We start from the raw sequence: 9,680 nt of genomic DNA on the forward strand, positions 1-9,680 counted from the left end.
CTGAAGTAGTTTTTTATGAATCACTTGACAAAATAGAGTCACCTGATAGTCTAAAAGGATAAAATGTTCATTGTACACTTTTTTTTTCTTTCTACCTTATCCGTTCACCCGCATACCGCACATACTCATCTTCAACCCCCGGCCCCTATGCCCCCACCGCCCCGCGGCCACGCGCCCCCACGCGGGGTTGTCCGCGCGCCTCACCAGCACCGTCGCCTCGGGCTGCCTGTCGTGTCGCCGGGGCTGAAGCGGTCGTCGTGCACGTGCTCGCCCACCAACTACCCGGGCTCCTACCGCTGCGCCCTGCACAGGGGCCAAGGAGGTGGCAAGGGCCTCGCTCCCGGCTCCAGCGCTCGTGTCCAGCAGGCTCAGCGCCCCGCGGCGTGCGTCGATGGCCAACCCGCTGGTGCGTCAAGGGCAAAGGAGTTCCATGGCCGTGATGGGGCTCGCTACCGCCAGACGAAGCCGGAAGAGGCCACAAATTTCTGGTCCAACTCTCTCTCCTCCCATGTCTCAGCTCAACGCGAATTACGGGGCTGCTTCTTAGGATCTGACCAGCTTGAAGGCGTTTGGCTGGAGCCGAAAAACGGATTCAAGAGCTGGGTAAAAATCTGTATCAAACGGAGCCTAACTTTATCTTGACCTAGCTAGAATGCATATGCTACTACCTAGCTATAAAAATATCTCGCAATGGTTTTCTACTTTCGAGGGAAAAAGCAATAGTGGCAGTGGTACGAATCTACTGTAACATTGCAAAAAGCAATAGTACGAACCCAAAATTTATAATATAACGGCGTGTTTAGTTCATGAATTTTGAGAATTCAGCTACGGTAGCACTTTTGTTTTTATTTGACAATTAGTGTTCAATCATGGACTAATTAAGCTCAAAACGTTCGTCTCGCAATTTCCAACAAAACTATGCAATTAGTTTTATTTTCATCTACATTTAATGTTCTATACACGTATCGTAAGATTCAATGTGATGGCTACTATAACACTTTTTAGAAAACTTTTTTTTAGAACTAAACAAGCACTAACTGCATCTTCATGATTTGCGTGTGATAGTGCAATCTAGTATATGTAGCCTATTAATCTAACACTTGCAAGGACGACGATAAGCTGGCCAACAAGGATACTAGCTAGCTAGCTGCTGCTGCTGCACGGTTTAATAATAATTAAGTAAATTTCACACGTAGCAGTGCAACTAATTAACTAGGCGACCGATCGATGTGTCACCATTGTGGTATTAGTATATATGAGCTTTCTCTAGAGACATCGTCGTAGCAGCTAGGCGGTAACGTGTCGAATCTTTGCCTCGTTCGAGGACGCTTTTTCCACGATAAGCAAACTGGTCTTCAGTCCAACGTACGAGTTTACCTGAAGCCAAGCGACACACGACGCCCATGCACCCGTGTCTGCCTCGCGGGGCGCACCGGGTGCTTGCTTGCCGTGCTGCCGCGCAAGATTTCCGGGAGAATATTCTGGTATGTTTTGGTGTATATCTCTTGCAACTAGGGGCAGTCCCAACGGTTTATTAATAATGGTTTTTATCCTCATTAAATGACTTGTCACGTAGATAAAACGCTGACATGGCAACGTAATTAATGAAGAAAGAGAGCAAAAATCTTAGAAATGGTTTCCTCATAAAGAAATAAGGTCTTCTCTTCACCCAATGCACCAAGAAACCATGAAATCGTCATTGTGGAGAAACCACCAGTTTCTAGAGGGCTCGTGCCGCACTCCCATTGGAGGAAGAAGATAGAGTTAGAAGAGAGAAAGAGAAAATAATTATTACTCATAGAAACCATGGGTCGGAAAGCAGTACTTTTTTGGTGCGGTATCCTATGTTATAGAAACTACTAGTTTCTTTTATTGGGACTGCCCTAAAAAGAACAGAGTGCGTCCGCATGTATAATTCTCCTTGATTAAATATTACCTGTCATGTAATAGAGGAATCATGGCAAAATAGGAAGTAGAAAATTATTGTGCTATCCATATACACATTACATATTTGCATGCACCAGCATACATGGCAATGAGCAAAAAGAAAGAGAATTAACACAGAAGGAAAGAGAATTAAGATAGAAGGAATATCTTTGCATTTCTGAGAACCTTGCCAAATCTATCTATATTTAATTGCTTCCCCTCTTTGCATTTTCAAAAGGGATAGCTTTTTCCTCCTTTCATTTGGTTTCACACTCACGTGTTCCATCGCCCTCGTTTGCTGTTTCAGGCAGTGTGCCCGTGCGTTGCTACGGAACAACTAAATCTTTTGTACTAATCTCCTACAACTAAAAAGAACAAAGTGTGGATATTTTTTTGTGCGACATTTGTTTTGGTTCGTCCGTCTGAACACACCTGCGATCTCACGACATCTCCCGCATGCATAATTCGTCTTGATTGAATATTGCCTGTTATGTGATAGAGGAATCACAGCAAAATAGGAAGTAGAAAATTATTGTGCTATTCATATACACATTGCATGTTTGCATGCACCAGCATACATAGTAATGAGCAAAAGGAAAGAGAATTAACACAGAAGGAAAGAGAATTAAGACAAAAGGAACCTCTTTGTATTTCTGAGAACCTTGTCAAATCTGCCTACATTTAATTATTTCCCTCTTTGCATTTGCAAAAGGGACAGTTTTTTTCTCCTTTCATTTGGTTTCACGCTCACGTGTTCAATCGCCCTCGCTTACTGTTTCAGGTAGCGTGCCCGTGAGTCGCTACGGGGCAACTAAATCTTTTGTACTAAAAACACATGGATCGTACGATAAGATAACAATACTGTTAAATTAAATACCGATGTTAAAGTGACATTTAATTCAAAAGGCAAAGTTCGTGAAATTAACATAGTCACGGAGAGCGTGGCGTCGCAGGCTCACAAACTCTACTGCATAGACTTTTTCGTGATATGGCTAAGATAATATTTTATATCGGTAGAAAGAATTCTCCGATATCTATTTCTTTCATGCGCCAATAAATCTATAAATAAGTTCCGCTGCATCTCCATATAATCCTGTACACACAGGTTTGAGTATATATGTAAATATTACTGCCTGTCACATGGATAATACTGCGTGTCTTAAAAAATCTCTCATAAAATTTTAAAACAAAGTATGTTATACTCACCGTATAAATATGTGTGGCTTTAGGACTATTCCACACAAACATATATTGGTATCCACTTGAGTGTCTGTTCCAAGATGTTGAATTAGGTGTTGTAATTCTTAATTTCGACACATTTTCTAGGTCAAGGCAACCAATGGTGACACTTTTCTTAATGGTGCATAATTTTATGGTGCACCTCTTGACTATCTGAGTAAGGACAAGTTAGCACTGCAAATGCTCAGAAAAGCTACTGAGAAGGCTAAGGTTGAGTTTTCCTCCACTATGCATACTAAAATCTATGTCCCCGTTTATCATTGTCGATGCTTTTGATGCAAAGCAATTCAACATTACCATGATCAGATATAAGTTTGAATCTGTTATGAGCAATCTCATAGAGGGACTCTTATCCTTTATGTGATCTGCCTCAAGGATATTGGCAGGACGATGGACCCATGTTGGAATGTCGCACCAAAAATTGTTCACATTTTGTCCACGATTTATTCCCCATGAATACATGCGGGTACTATGATAACACTAACTACACCAAATGAAAGATTAGAGAGAATTTGCATTGCCTCCAGAAGAATTTATTTATTAAGTTCTTTGAACTCTACAAATAGTTTTGAAATATTTGTTTGCATGTCTTACCTCGTACCCTAATTTAAAATTTTGTAGTTTAATTAGAATATTTAGGTGATTGCATATATATAATATTCAATACAAGAATAATCTATGCATGATCTTCTTGAAAGATTTCTGCAGTGTAAAGACATCTTCGTTTTTCATGCATGCCCATGCTAACGCTACGGTAAAAACAAAAAGACAATATATCAATTAAAAAATAAAAACAAAACTCATGCTCAAAGTCAAAGAGATAAATTATAGATGCTTGAATTTTATCATCCATTATCTACTGACGTGCCTAAAAAATAGACTGAATAAACAATTAAACATAGATAGAAAACTAAATTAATGAAAGGATCATTGCAGGACATCAATCATCTCATAGCTTCGGACAATATCGCAAAGCTACTAAAAACTGTAACCGTGCCCTCACTTCAAACATTGTCTAGATAAATGGATTACAATGAAAGAAATGGATATCGGAGATTTCTTCCTGCCAATATAAAATATTATATTAGCCGTATCACGGAAAGGTCTATAAAGTAGAGTTTGTGAGCCTGCGACGCCGCGCACTCCGTGACTGTGTTAAATTCATAAACTTTGCTTTTTGCATTAAATATCACTTTAACATTGGTATTTAATTTTTACAGTATTGTTATCTTATCGTACGATCCGTATATTTTTAGTATAAATTGTTAGTTATCCTGTAGCAACGCACGAACACGCTACCTAGTATACTCTTAAATAAGCAAGATGCAATTTTGCGTTCAATTATTGAAGTTTTTAATAAGCTACCGTAAGTTTGACCAAGTTGGTTGAAAAATAGTATTAACATGTATGACTCAAATAGCGGTAAACTATGAGAATATAATTTTTATGGCTGATCTAATGATATTTATTTAGCATGATAAAATGTTGGGTTTCTTTTCTAATATAAATCTGGTCAAATTTCGTATCAGTTGACTTAGCAATTGTATCTTTTCGAGGACGGAGTGAGTCTATATGTGTGGGCGTGGCATAGAAAAACCTAGAGAATAGAGGGATCTAGAGATATGGGCACCATCAATTAGTACATGCGAGAGAGAAATTTAAGTGTTAAATAATCCAGAGAAGAAATTTGGTGATGATATGCGTATCTATCCCGTAGGACTTTTGGGAAGACTTTTGCTTAGTATAAGGTGCCCGGTTTAAATATCTTGACTCGAGACACTGCTATGATCGCTCCCAATATTTTTGGAGACTCAAGTTTTTTTTTAAAAAAAGATTCATGTTTGGATTACTAAGTTTTAATGAGCGAGTAGGCAATGATGATTCACTATATACCCAATAATAAAAGGAAGTCATGGTGAAGATTTGCATATATAAAAGTAGCTGATCGATCAACTCTCGGGCCATGCTTCTATATAGGCTAGCAATTTTAAGAGACGCAATTTTTTTTTGAAAATACATACATATACAAATACATATGTACATTGAGTTAGTTTTTTTTCATACAATCCTAAAAATTTTAATATTATTTTATAGGAGCATCTAGTATCCATGAACAAAGGAAAATGGTGTTTTAATAATGAGCAAATATGGGTATTTTAGATGTAGTTTCAAGGGATTATTACTTTAGGTTGTCTTTCATGGCGACACTACTCGCGGGTAAATAATTAGAAGCACAATGGATCTTGTGGATGTTATTGTCAACAATGATTGAATCTTGGTCACATGTTTTGCTTTTCTTTTTAGGAATCCCTAGGGTTTCACCATTTTTATGGTGTGTCATGTGAGAATAATAACGTGGAGGCGCAAAAGTGAGTTAATGGTAGAACTGCTAAATGCAGTACTTCCAACTAGTTTCACAACAGGGGAAATTATTATGCATAGTGCACGCATGGTAAGGCACCTCCTAGTGTGTGACATTTCGACAACTATACCCTATCCCATTCCCTACCTCTCACAGTCATGAACCTTGTTCATGAAGCCTGCCTTGCTGTCTCTTTCACCTTCATGCCACATCAATCGCGACAAGTCGCTTGGTGCAAGCGCGTGATTGTGGATCTAGATTCTAGAATCTATCAATTGTTAGTCGTCACTCGTATTCATATATACATGCATCGTGTACCAAGTATTTCAGCGATCGAAATCATCTGGCAGAAGGGATTAGATGCCAGTATTAATTACTTTTGAGTGTGCTGTAAAAGTCCTTACTAGTTATGATGTCTTCAGTGTATTATTGTGTGTAGCATCTTGCATCAAACAGATTCGTGGTTCCTAAGGCCTAATAAAACAAAAACAGGCTGGATTATTTATTATATATGCTATATATGCATATTTCGCCGTGTACTGTACGTGTTGTGCGCAAGCATGAACTCCTCCAATAGTCAAAAGGGGCAAGCATGCAAGGGCGCCAACAGTCCATGCATGGGTATCGCTATCCATGCATGCTTTTAACCTGGACCTGCCCAAAGAAACGGGACTATAACCCATCAGCAACTAGCTCTGTTTATACATTATCCTAGTGCATAAATATATGCACACTTGCCGTTTAACCAAAACGGTCTGTACTTACGTGTTCATCAAACAAGGGAGCATCTGCTCAAAAAAAAAAATCAAACAAGGGAGCAGCCCATGCACACGTCGAAATAAAATGGTTTCCCTGCATGCAGGCTGTGTGGCATCACCGAATGCGTCATTTCTAAGCTCCTGATCGTGACCATTTTCAAATATCACAGCACGATATATAAATATGGTGTACATATTTTAATTTATATAGATAGATAGAAGATCCCTTGTTGGCCGGCCCTTGGGCATTAGTTTTAGCGGCAGCTAGAGCCAGGGTACCTAGGTGACCCTTGGGGAGTCGCCTAGGGCCGCCTCGCGGCGTGCACGTTCGTGCATGGCGCATGCAGACACGTAGCACTCCCCGGCCCCACGCTTGACATGGACCAATGGCGTCAGATCACGGCCTAACCATCACTACTAGAGAACAGACTTTAGAACGATGTCCCAAATTAGCATTAGCCTCGGCATTTTTTGCCCCCGGGACTAAAGGACCCTTTAGTCCTGGTTGGTAATACCAACCGGTACTAAAGGTCCCTGCCCAACGGTCGTCCGCGGGGCAGGGATCTTTAGTCCCGGCTGGTATTACCAACCGGGACTAAAGGTTTACCTTTAGTCCCGGTTCGTAATACCAACCGGGACTAAAGCTTTTAGTCCCGGTTTGGGTAATTTCCCGGGAATAAAGATTAATCTTTAGTCCCGGTTTGGACCCCTAACCGGGATTAATTATCCCGGCCTATAATCCAGCTCATTTCTTCCTCCCCGAGCCCGAGCCATTCCATTCAAACTCACTGCCTCTGTTCTTCAACTTGCTGTTGTTCTTGCTCTCTCCCCCTCCATTGGTGTTGCTCTTCGATTTTGGAGGTAACAAACTTAATCATCTTATGTTTTATTAGTAGCTTATCTCATTTTGCGATATAGATGCATGTGTAACTTTATATGTTGGACTTTATTATGATTTTATATGTCATTTTTAGCTCAAAATCACATGATGATTTGCATATATGTTTGGATAAACAAAAGTTAAATTAGTTCATCAAAATCACGCCTCGCTCGTCCTCGCTGGAGCACGCGCCATCCTCGTCCCCGATGGCTTACGTAATCTTAGAATTAATTTTTCCATGAAATGAAAAACTTAGAAAATAGTTAGAAAATTGTAGAAAATCCGTACTAGCCGAGCGGTAACGGACGTCAAGGAGGAGCTTTGATTCTACGAGGGAGAGCGGCAACGGTCGTAGAAGACCGTGTTCCCTTTCTCATAGAATCGGAGCTCTTCCTTAGCAAGTACGGTGCCGTCCGGTGGAGAAATGCTCGCCGAGATGATCACGTAAGCAAGGTCAACTAGTACGAATGGTTATTTATTGAAACATGTTTTTGAGCTATAATTTGATGGATATTTGATAACTTCGGACCTACAAATGTCATCTACAAATGTTACTATCCTCGGTAACCTAAACGCCCACGAGCTCACCGATGTCGAGCAAGTCACTTAGAATTATTTTTTTCATGAAATAAAATACTTAGAAATCATGCCTTTTATTTTTTAGAATTAAATTTTTCATGAAATGAAAAACTTAGTAAATAGTTAGAAAATTATAGAAAATCCATACTAGTTGAACTTGCGGACCGTGTTCAGCTCGGCCAACATGTTCTCTGCCGAGCGGTAACGGACGTTAAGGAGGAACTTTGATGCTACGAGGGAGAGCGGCAACGGTCGTGGAAGACCGTGTTCCCTTTCTCGTAGAATCGGAGCTCTTCCTTGGCTAAGTACGGTGCCGTCCGGTGGGGAAATGCTGGCCGAGATGATCACGTAAGCAAGGTCAACTAGTACGGATGATTATTTATTGAAACATGTGAAATCCGTACTAGTTTTGTTTAAATATATCATTTTAGAAAATATAAAATTTACACTAGTTTACAAAAATAAGTATAGAAAGTAGATGACAACTGGTACCGGATTATCGGCCTCTCGTTCGGTTGCGAAACGACTGAGGCCAGAACTCCCTCTCATTATCTGCGGCAAGTGTAAGCAGAAGATTGTGATGGAGTACCGAGTCAAGAGACAGGGACCCAACAAGGGTCGTGTTTTCTACAAATGCCTGGATCACGATGTGAGTTTCTTACGCATTTTATCTGTATGGCTAATTGACCTGCTTTTCTTGAATATTTTTGACTAAATAATTTTTGGCTTTAATTACAGTGGGAGGGCAATGGATGCGATGGTTGGTACTGGGAGGAAGATTATGCTACATACGTGCAGAATTTGGGTGCGCTTGAGGTAGCGGCTACTGCTGATGAGGCAGTGAGCCAGCAGGAGAAGCTTATTGATATTCAATAGAAGAATGATTTGTCTGTTTTAGTTGCGTACGATCACGAAATAATTATGTTATTGAAGTGCATTGTAGTTTTAGTTTGTTTAGTGATAGTTGGGATTGCTTACGTTGTAGCCAGACTTAGTTAATTAATCAACCGTGTGTGTGTCATTTATGTTGTGTAATAAAATACTAAATTATGTTCAAGGTTTTCATAATTTGTCGTGTAATACAGATTATGTCACGCCATTGGATGTACAATGCCGATCGCCGCTCCCAAGACTTTATTGAGGGCTTGCACTATTTCTTAGGTGTGGCCGAGGCAAATAAGCGGGATGGTTTCATGTGCTGTCCATGTGCCCTATGTAAGAATTTAAAGGAATATTCAAGCTCAATGAGTCTTCATTCACATTTGCTTAAGTCAGGTTTCATGTCAAACTATATATGTTGGACTAAGCATGGAGAAAGCGGGATCATGATGGAAGAAGGTGAAGGGGAAGATTTAGACATTGATGATATTATTGCTCAGTATGGTGCCTTTGATGATACTACAATGGGGGGAGATGAAGAAGAGGTAGCGGTAGAAGATGATCTCGGTGATGCTCTTGGCGATGCCATTCGTGATGCACAACAAGAATGGGAAAGTGAAAAAGAGAAAGTTAAGTTCGAGCGCATGCTTGAGGATCATAGGAAGTTGCTATACCCGACGGCCGAAGAGGGGCAAAAAAAGCTAGGTACAACACTGGAATTGCTACAGTGGAAGGCAAAGAATGATATATCCGACAAGGCATTTGGGAATTTATTGAACCTTATAAAGAAGATGCTTTCGAAGCCAAATGAATTGTCCACCACTACGTACGAAGCAAAAAAGGTTGTCTGCCCATTGGGATTAAAAATCCAGAAGATACATGCATGTCCTAATGACTGCATCCTCTACCATGGCAATGAATACGAGAATTTGGATGAATGCCCGGTATGTAAAGCATCGCGGTATAAGATCAGGCACGATGATCCTGGTGACATCGAGGGTGAACAACGTCCTAGAAAGAAAATCCCTGCCAAGGTTATGTGGTATGCTCCTATAAT

Source organism: Miscanthus floridulus, chromosome 14 (genome assembly GCF_019320115.1).
Source record: "Miscanthus floridulus cultivar M001 chromosome 14, ASM1932011v1, whole genome shotgun sequence".
Lineage (NCBI taxonomy): Eukaryota > Viridiplantae > Streptophyta > Magnoliopsida > Poales > Poaceae > Miscanthus > Miscanthus floridulus.